Source organism: Centruroides sculpturatus, unplaced genomic scaffold, assembly GCF_000671375.1.
Source record: "Centruroides sculpturatus isolate CEXI.00-Female unplaced genomic scaffold, Cexi_2.0 scaffold1754, whole genome shotgun sequence".
Taxonomy (NCBI): Eukaryota; Metazoa; Arthropoda; class Arachnida; order Scorpiones; family Buthidae; genus Centruroides; species Centruroides sculpturatus.
Window position 1 is genome coordinate 12,703 of NW_019385945.1, and position 9,308 is coordinate 22,010.

A 9,308-nucleotide genomic window follows, 5' to 3' on the forward strand; every position below is an offset into this window, starting at 1 on the left:
AAGTTATTTACAGAATATCCAAAAGCGCACTAAAACAACCAAAGGAGCACTTGTCTTCTCGGGAGCGAGACAAATAGAAATTCTCGAAGCATTCCAAAGAACAGAGTCAGAAATTTTAGGAACAAGCATCTAACGTGTTTTATTTCAGTCATAAATTGTAAAATTTAACCTCGGTGTTCGAAACCTTTGTAATTACATTACAACAGACATTTTCAATTATCAAATTTTATTACAAGATTTTCCATCTGAGAATTAATGATTACGTGCAGGTGTTCGGAAGTTCTTTCTAAATGCTTTTATATGTAAATAATTTTACAGAAATATGAATAAAATATCAGCGTTTATGATTGTTGATTGTAAGATACTACGTATGCTTACAAAAATTTATAAAATTCATATTTTAAAACATGAAAAAATAAAAGCTTTTTTTTTATAAACATTCGATCAAACTGTTATATGTTACATAGACAGGTCTATTTTCTCACAAATAAAAACAACTGCAGCTTTCTAAACCGACTTAGAGAAATAATATGTCCTATAGTTTACAATACAATTGGCTTGGGAGGAAGGAGGTGGTTGCTTTTCTAAATCTAGGTCAATACACTTCTTTGTATCGATGTTGTATATTTGATTTTGTTTATATGTTATTTACACTATTATAATAACAGTGCACTATAATTAGCGATTATTACCGTATTATATGAACGATTATACATATATATTTTACGTATTACGGAAGTNTTTTGGACCTGAAGATGGCCTGTTAATCAGGTTGAAAGCGTTTGTGTTTAAAATATATAATTCTCAGCAAAATTAAGGTGTTCTAATATATATGTGAGAACTTTCGACTGCTTTGAGTTTTTCCTTCATAATGTCGTCAATATCACTGGACATATCAATAACTCGGCGACTGATTGTGTCAACAGAAAGAGGGATTTTTGATATTTTACTAGCAGCTTTTGAACCCAGGACTATTTTCACTATCTCATTACAAGCAGGCATTAAATAACGTTTCCGCTATTTTATGTGGTTTTTTGGTCTTTACGATAAGTTCGACTAGGTTCTTGTACTTTGTCCGAAACACATACTATTGTAGGTCATGATGCTGCTTGTTTATTTTTTTTGTTTTGTTTTGTTCCAACAACCGACGAAAATAATTGACATCTTTGTTTGAAGAGAAGAATGTTTCGTTGACAAATATCGTTTCAATTTACTGGGAACCATAGCAGCATTAGTAAGTTTTTCACCACAAACAATACACTCGGGGATTGGGCATGTTTTATCACCACACCAAAAAAAAACCATAAAATAAATAATTATCATTATACTGCCGGCGTACTAATTTTTGTTTTTTTGGGGGTAGAGAGCTCAGTGCTTTCACTACTTGTGCTTGTACTGGTCGACGGAACACTCCGTAAACGGAATTTGTCCATCTTGAAAAAATTAAATAGTCTAATAATAATAGAAAAAAAAATGAGACTGACTAGCAATCACAATTTTCGGTCTACTTCAGAGCGCAGCTGAGATAGAACTGAAATATTTGCAAGAAGCGGGACCTATATTCTTCAAAGGGAAGTCTAACAATGGGTCGGTGAATCGGTATAGGAAGAAAGTAATAAAGTTGAGGAAGCACTAACAAACAGGGACAAGTACCAAAATAACGTAATAAAGTAATAAAGGGTAGGGCTAGTCCAGCAGTTTTGGGAAAATCACGTACACAGAACAATTGGCAAGGGTAACAAAACGCCTGTGAGCAAATTTATTTTATATTTTACGACTCGAAATCGGGAGTATACAATATATTATTAAGTAGTAGTGAATATTTTGTTAATGTAATTTTATGTTTAATGTTAACATTTTATTGTTTTTTATCTTCGATCGTTACGTATACAGTATTTAGTATAGTAATAATATAATTTATTGTCTGTTTTTTTGTATAACAGTAATTAATCTAAAACAATTACAGGAACATCTGAATTCAAACGGAATTCACAAGCAACAAAATTATTGCTTGATGAATACAAACAACATATTAAAGAATTTAGAAATCCAATACAAAAGTTAAGAAAAAAACGTTGTTTTATAGAAGACAATACATTTCATAGCAGTGGCTACACTACAATTACAGAAGGTATGTTAGACAAGATGAAGCAGGAATACTACGAAACATTTGAAGATATGTTCTCAGAGGACCGATCGATTAATTTAGGACACGCTGTTGAATCCTCCTGTCCTTTATTAGATCCAGCAGAATGTAATGCTAATTCATCAGAATCTGCCGTTTTAGGAGAATCTAATTAAAAAAATTACAACTTGAAAAGAAAGGCTAAAACAGCAAGAAATGTATATAATATTAAAAAACAGGTCTTCAAATCGAAGAAAGAAGAGTAGAGGAGCTTGCGCTGCTACGTAAAGCGATTGAAGAAAATAATCGAATACAGGGTGAAAGAAATAAGTTACTCGGAAGATTGTTAGAGAAATAGTAAATAAACATAATTAAATTGAACATGTGTGTTAAATTATCATTTTTATTTAAAATTAAACATACACAGTATACAAGTAATAAAATGCTTTTTTATTAGAAACAATAGAATTTTACATATTAATAAAAAAAAGACCAGGTTTTGTAAATATATTTAGTGATATTTACAAAATCTGCAAGCATATTTTTAACCGTGAAAAACCTTTGGAATTAAACCTTATTTACTGTTAAATTATTACAAAACGGATGCAACGTACGTGTGTTTTTTTTTTCTGCTCTAATCTGTGTAGTGGTTGGAAATGCATACCATCCTCTTCCATACTTCTTTCTTCCTCATTTTCATTCATATCACAGTTATTTTCCGTTATATTGCATTCCTTTTTTAAAATTAAAAAACTATGCAGAAAACAACGTGCAGCAATAAGTTTGTTTTTTAACACAAAGTCAACAATATCTAAATAGCTTCAATCGCCGAAATCATCCTGTTAGGAATCAAAATGCTCTTTCAACTATAGATCTAATAGATGCTAATTTTGCATTATAAATAGCCCGATAATCTATAAATAGCATTGCCGAGATGGCAATTATCTCGAAATGATGTCATTAAATTCATGCTTAGTGGATAATAATCATTTCAATTATTTACTGGCTGTTTACAAGGTATATGGCAACCATCTATGGAACAAATCATTTCTGGAAAGCCACGTGAACGTTTCTTTCGAAAATGTTCGGCAAATAGATCATCATGATATTGAGGGATAGTCACTTCGAAATAATACTCTTCGTTTCTTTTTCTCTTTCGTCTTTCTCCACATTTTAAATTATTTACAAGGAAATTACATTCCGTTATTGAATTTAAAAAATTTCCAATTGATGTCGTCAAATGCGAATGCAACTGCTAACTCAGTCGTCGAAAGTTATGCGAATTTTTTTTAAAACTCATCATTACGATCAAAAGTAGATTCCCGCTTCATCTCCATGAAGCGGTGATCTACTGTTTTGACACGGAAACAGTGAATTGCACTCAAAAAGTGAAGTAAATTCGAAAAGACCACGTCAATCAGTAGAAAATCAAGGTCATGTTGATAGTTTACTTGGATTGTCCTGCATCACGAACTTCTTCCGACTGGTCAAGCTGTCAACAAAGATTATTATTTGTGCTTTTTGTGTCATTTGAGTGAAGAAATTCGTAGAAAACGACCCTATTTGAGGCGAGAAAACTCACGGATTTTCCGCTACGATAATGCACCTGCTCATAATGCTGTTGTTGGTGCAATTTTTACCAAAAATTCAACAAATACGGTTCCGCAAGCTCCGTATTCACCTGACGTGATACTGTGTGATTTTTTCTGTTTTCTCCACTAAAATTTCCTCTTCGTATTCACCGTTTTGAGTCGATTGATACCATAAAACAAAATTCGATGCCAGTCCCGAAGTGGTTTCACGAAAACGAATTTAAAGTATGTTTCCAGGATTGGAGTAAACGTTGGCATAAGTGCATTGCGATGAAAGGGGATTACTTTGAAGGAGACGAAGTAAATGTTGATGAATAAATCGAAAACTTGGGTTTTATTAAACCATTCCCGCTACTTTTTGATCATAGGGATATATTGATACTTTTACAGATAGCCAATATTCTTGCAACATCAGTATTAAATGAAAACGCTATTTGCAATACCTTTTTAGCCTCTTTATAATTTTTTTAATATTTAAAACATTGAAAAACTATACTTTAAAGGAATACGAGCATTGCGAATAATAATAACGTAAAACTTTTAAAATAATTTTAAATATAAAATTAATTATATAACCACAAAATATTCATAAATACCGAGGAGAAACAGTAGGAGAAGTGGATCTTCCGAAAGATTTGAAGAAAATAAAACAGAAATAGTTCGAATCGAAGATACATCGGAGCCAATATGAGAAAAAGTGTAACTCGTGGGTTTATATATTAAGCTTCGTTTAATAAAATATCTGAAAAAATGGAGGATATTGGAGTCTTCTTATCAAAATATGTTACTTTCGATGGCAAAGCTTGAAGAAAATAATATTGAAAAGTAGGTTGACTAAGTTTTCAAGTGCCGTAGAGGAACCAATTCCAAGTAATATTTCGAGAGCCAAAGGCCGTGTTCAGCAGGCAACTGAACAAATCGGTAGCTGTTATCTAGCAACCTGCTGAACGTTGAGTGACGTTTGCGTTGAAACAGGAAGTTGGTTGCTGTAGCTTCCGCTTCACGTGTTCTAGAGAAAGCATTTCCTCGGTCACTGGAATACGTTGTTGTTTTTGGATAAAATTCTACGTTTTCGGGACGACTCGTAAAGCAACTCGCCGCAAGCCCAAACGATCTTTTAAAATTGCTCGACAAGATCCAAACGATACGTTCAATAATGTTCTTAATTATTAAACGACGATCATCGAGCACCAAATCCCTGACTCGAGCGACACTTTCATCAGTTACTTCAACTGAAGAACGTGATGAACGGATGGTCTATCAGAGCCTGGTTCGTGTTCGACCTTCTTCTAACATCTTTTACCATTGGAAACTCTTGTTATTGGTAAAATGTCCTTACCAGAGTGTTTTGGCAAACATCCAGCGTTTCCCGGCGCAAAAGTTCTTTGTATAAAAACGAGCGTTAATTTTCAGGGGAAAACGGACGATGACGTACAGAATGTTACCGAACGACGAAAATACGACGACGGTTCCTTTTCACGCGCACAGTTTAAATTAACCATTCCTATACTTTTCAATCACAGTAGTTTATTAACTGCTGTAGATAATATTATTTTACTTTATCTCAACTCATTTCCTTTATTAAAATAATTATAATTTCATGATTTTTTTCTTTACTCATCCCCCTACATTGTGTTTTATGGTATTTTCTTATATCATTCCTATTCCTAAACCGAGACACATGGTTTAATAACGAACTCCCAAAAGACTTGGACTCGACTATTTTTATTTACTGATTTATTTTGTAATACTTAAAATACGGGCTTATAAACTTATAAACGAAATTAGATTTTGTACATAATGTCACGACCGATGACGTTTCACGAACGTCACACATTGTGACGACACACGACAATGTTAATTTGTCTATTGTTGATTAATTTGTTGGATTCGCAAACTTCGGGGAGTCTTTTCCGGACATCTTCAATTATCTTCGACAGATTTACTTAAACACTGAAAAGTAGAGGATAAAAATGAAGATAAAAGGTTAAATTTATAATTTATGTATTTATAACACGATTAAACATTAAGAAATTCCGAAAAGAAATTTTAAAATTCCGGATTCTAAATTCTAATTTCAAATTACCATTTAAGAAAAGTTATTAATGCTTTATTATTAAATTTTATTAATATATACGATGGATTTAATTAAATTTTATTATATTAATGAAAGAATTTTAGAAATTGATAAATTATATTATTCGAAGATTTCAAACAATTCCAAGATGGCGGCCCGAGTTNACCGACTTAGAGAAATAATATGTCCTATAGTTTACAATACAATTGGCTTGGGAGGAAGGAGGTGGTTGCTTTTCTAAATCTAGGTCAATACACTTCTTTGTATCGATGTTGTATATTTGATTTTGTTTATATGTTATTTACACTATTATAATAACAGTGCACTATAATTAGCGATTATTACCGTATTATATGAACGATTATACATATATATTTTACGTATTACGGAAGTACTTTGTTTTTTTTTAGAAAGACTTATGGCTGGATGGTTCTGAAAAAATGCTTATAAACGTTAAACAGGATGAATATACGTATAAATTTACTAAACTCGGGTAAAAGTAAATGAGAATAATGACTGTTTGTATACGTTTGTAGCTGACAAAGTATCTCCCAGAAGGCGTGGCTTTTTGCATGAAAATTTCCACCCCACAAACCTAGTCGATGCTTATTCGTTTAGTCATTTAGCTATAATATACCAATTACAGCTCAACAGGCACGTGAACGAAAGTTTGATCGTCCAATAAACAAAAGATGGGTCTACCATAGACATAACATGGGAAGGAAGAGTTTTATACAAACTGTAATCAAGTCTGTAGCGATGTAAACTCGGATTCTCTGTCTTGTGTGTCTGTTGACTGTCTGAACCAATAAATGTTTTGTCACCACCCCCGAGCCATAAATATTTCGGGAAAGACAGTCCCCCCCCATTGTAAGGCAATTATAGGTAAGGAGTAAGATTATTGATTGATAAAATCGATAGTCAACTTCTTCTAAACTGCAGTTTGATAATTTTTGTCTCTGTTTGTATTAGATCAACGAATCTGCCACCTGTAAAAACAGTGGAGCTAAAATTCCTGCTAAATTCCATCCCTCTCGGGCTACGATGTTTGAAATATGTAAACAATCACTATAAAATCATTTGTTTTAATTTTTTTTAGCTCTAATTAGCTAATTTATTGTTCTTCGACAGTATTTAGGCGAGTAAACATTATTTTAGAACTGTCAAGTTATAAATGTTTCAGGAAAGTAAATCTTTCCCCTTGCTGTTATGTAATACGAGAAAATATGTAAATAATCGCATGAAAATTTGCGTAGTATAGTCGAGTATTGTAAAAATCGTCGAAATAATATAAAATTAATGTTTATTATACATTATCTGCAGAAAAACTTGTCCTAACTTTCACCCTCAGATAACTCATCCTCTCCCCTCCCAAAAGAGTAATTAGTGAAGTAGTGTAATAATAGCCATAACTTCTCACTTGCTCTAGCTAGAAGGCTGCTGTTTATTTTGTTTTCTCTATGTGACTAATCTGTTGACTAATAAATCTATGAAAATTTAGAGATTTTCTATAAATAAATTAGTTTTTTTGGGGTTTTTTTTCGTAAATTTGAAATTTTATTATAATTTTAAATTCGCGATAAACTTAAAACTAAACAAAAGTAAACTGTAATATGACTTTGCTTGAAAACGAAAAACAGATTGAATGTAGCGCGAATTTGAAGCGAGATATTACAATTGAAACGATAGTTGCATCTGTAAAAGTGGTTTTGATAAAAGAATGCAGAGTTTTTATTTTGTATATTTTTCATTTGCTTATTATCAGAGAAAAATTTTAACTATCTTACATTGCTTGAGCCACACTACCCCTGGGAGTTGGTGATGAGAGAAATAGTAAATTGTAAACAAGGAATTTCACACCTCAAGGCTACAGAGGAGTGCAATTTGTTTTGTACAGAATAAAATATGTTACTTTACATTATAAACTCTGCAAATAAAACCGATCATTTTATTTTTATTTAACGCTTTTTTCGAATATGAAACATGTAAATATTATTGTAAATTTGTGTTGTATAGCTATAATTAGATTAAATGTGTTTAGATAAAAATAAAATAAATTACTAACTGCAACAAAATATTCCACAATCTGTATAGAAGAATCGATATAGAAAGGGGAAAAAATGAGGCTAGATGAGCGTGCTATTTCATGTTTTCGTCTACGACTTGATAATTGCAAGCAGCAGGTGTTCCAAAGTTCTTTTATTATAAAAGCTTTTATATGTATATTTTTATACGAATACAAAAAAATTTCTTATATTACAATATTACTTACGTATTCTATAATAGTTTGTAGTTTTATTATATGCATCTNTCGTTATCTGGACTCACCTCTGACCCGTCGGACCGCATTACATCTTGTATTTGTAATATAAAGAAAATAATATTTTTAGTGTGACGTCACGACGACGTTTCTCGGATGTTTTAGCGTTTTTGGAACGTTTACGCGCTCTTCCCGGAATATTTCCGGTTATTTTTGATTTATTTTTCAATTATAACTTGTTACTTTCATTAATCAGCCACTGCCTTGAAATCTTCTACATTGCGCGTGATCAACCCAAACATCCTCTTCCAATCCTCTCTCATTGCCCCAACTGTTCTTCCGCTCCAGGTAAGTCTGGGTCATTACCTCTCGCATTATCCACATATTAATCTAATTTGTGTATTTATCGATGATATGAAAACATTATGTACGGGAATTTCTAATATATTTATCTTTATTGGTCTCTGGCTTTGTTCTTTACCTTAGGCATGTGTGGAGATGCTTCTGCTTCTTTGCTCCAATGATTCTTTAATGACGCTATTGTATAAACTGGATATTCCGTGTTTAACGGACTAAACGGGTTCTAATTAATAATAAATTATATTATTCGAAGATTTCAAACAATTCCAAGATGGCGGCCCGAGTTACCGTTTCGAATATCGAGGAATTTTATAATAAAATCGGTTTAGATTTGAAATATTACAGTAAAATATTGGTTTAAATACAGCAAAACGTTTTCTATTTTATGTTTCGATTACTATATAATAGATCTACGACTGGGATGATAAGAGGTAAAGATTGGTAAGCCTAGTTTTAAATAGTTTTTACCCAAGAAGGCTGGAATACCGATCCCAGAAAATAGCCAAAAGAGGTTCACGTGACACATTTGACGTCATACCACATTAGGTGGATTTATTTGTGCTTTTTGTGTCATTTGAGTGAAGAAATTCGTAGAAAACGACCCTATTTGAGGCGAGAAAACTCACGGATTTTCCGCTACGATAATGCACCTGCTCATAATTCTGTTGTTGGTGCAATTTTTACCAAAAATTCAACAAATACGGTTCCGCAAGCTCCGTATTCACCTGACGTGATACTGTGTGATTTTTTCTGTTTTCTCCACTAAAATTTCCTCTTCGTATTCACCGTTTTGAGTCGATTGATACCATAAAACAAAATTCGATGCCAGTCCCGAAGTGGTTTCACGAAAACGAATTTAAAGTATGTTTCCAGGATTGGAGTAAACGTTGGCAT

The 9,308-nt window shown here is 32.5% G+C and overlaps 1 long non-coding RNA gene across 1 annotated transcript; it reads left to right on the plus strand.

Moving 5' to 3' along the window:
- The first annotated feature begins 5,355 nt into the window (after positions 1 to 5,355).
- On the plus strand, positions 5,356 to 8,636 carry LOC111612735. The gene is made up of 3 exons (XR_002754672.1): positions 5,356 to 5,703; positions 8,311 to 8,402; positions 8,541 to 8,636. It is a non-coding gene; the product is annotated as an uncharacterized LOC111612735 (long non-coding RNA).
- The last annotated feature ends 672 nt before the right edge of the window (positions 8,637 to 9,308 follow it).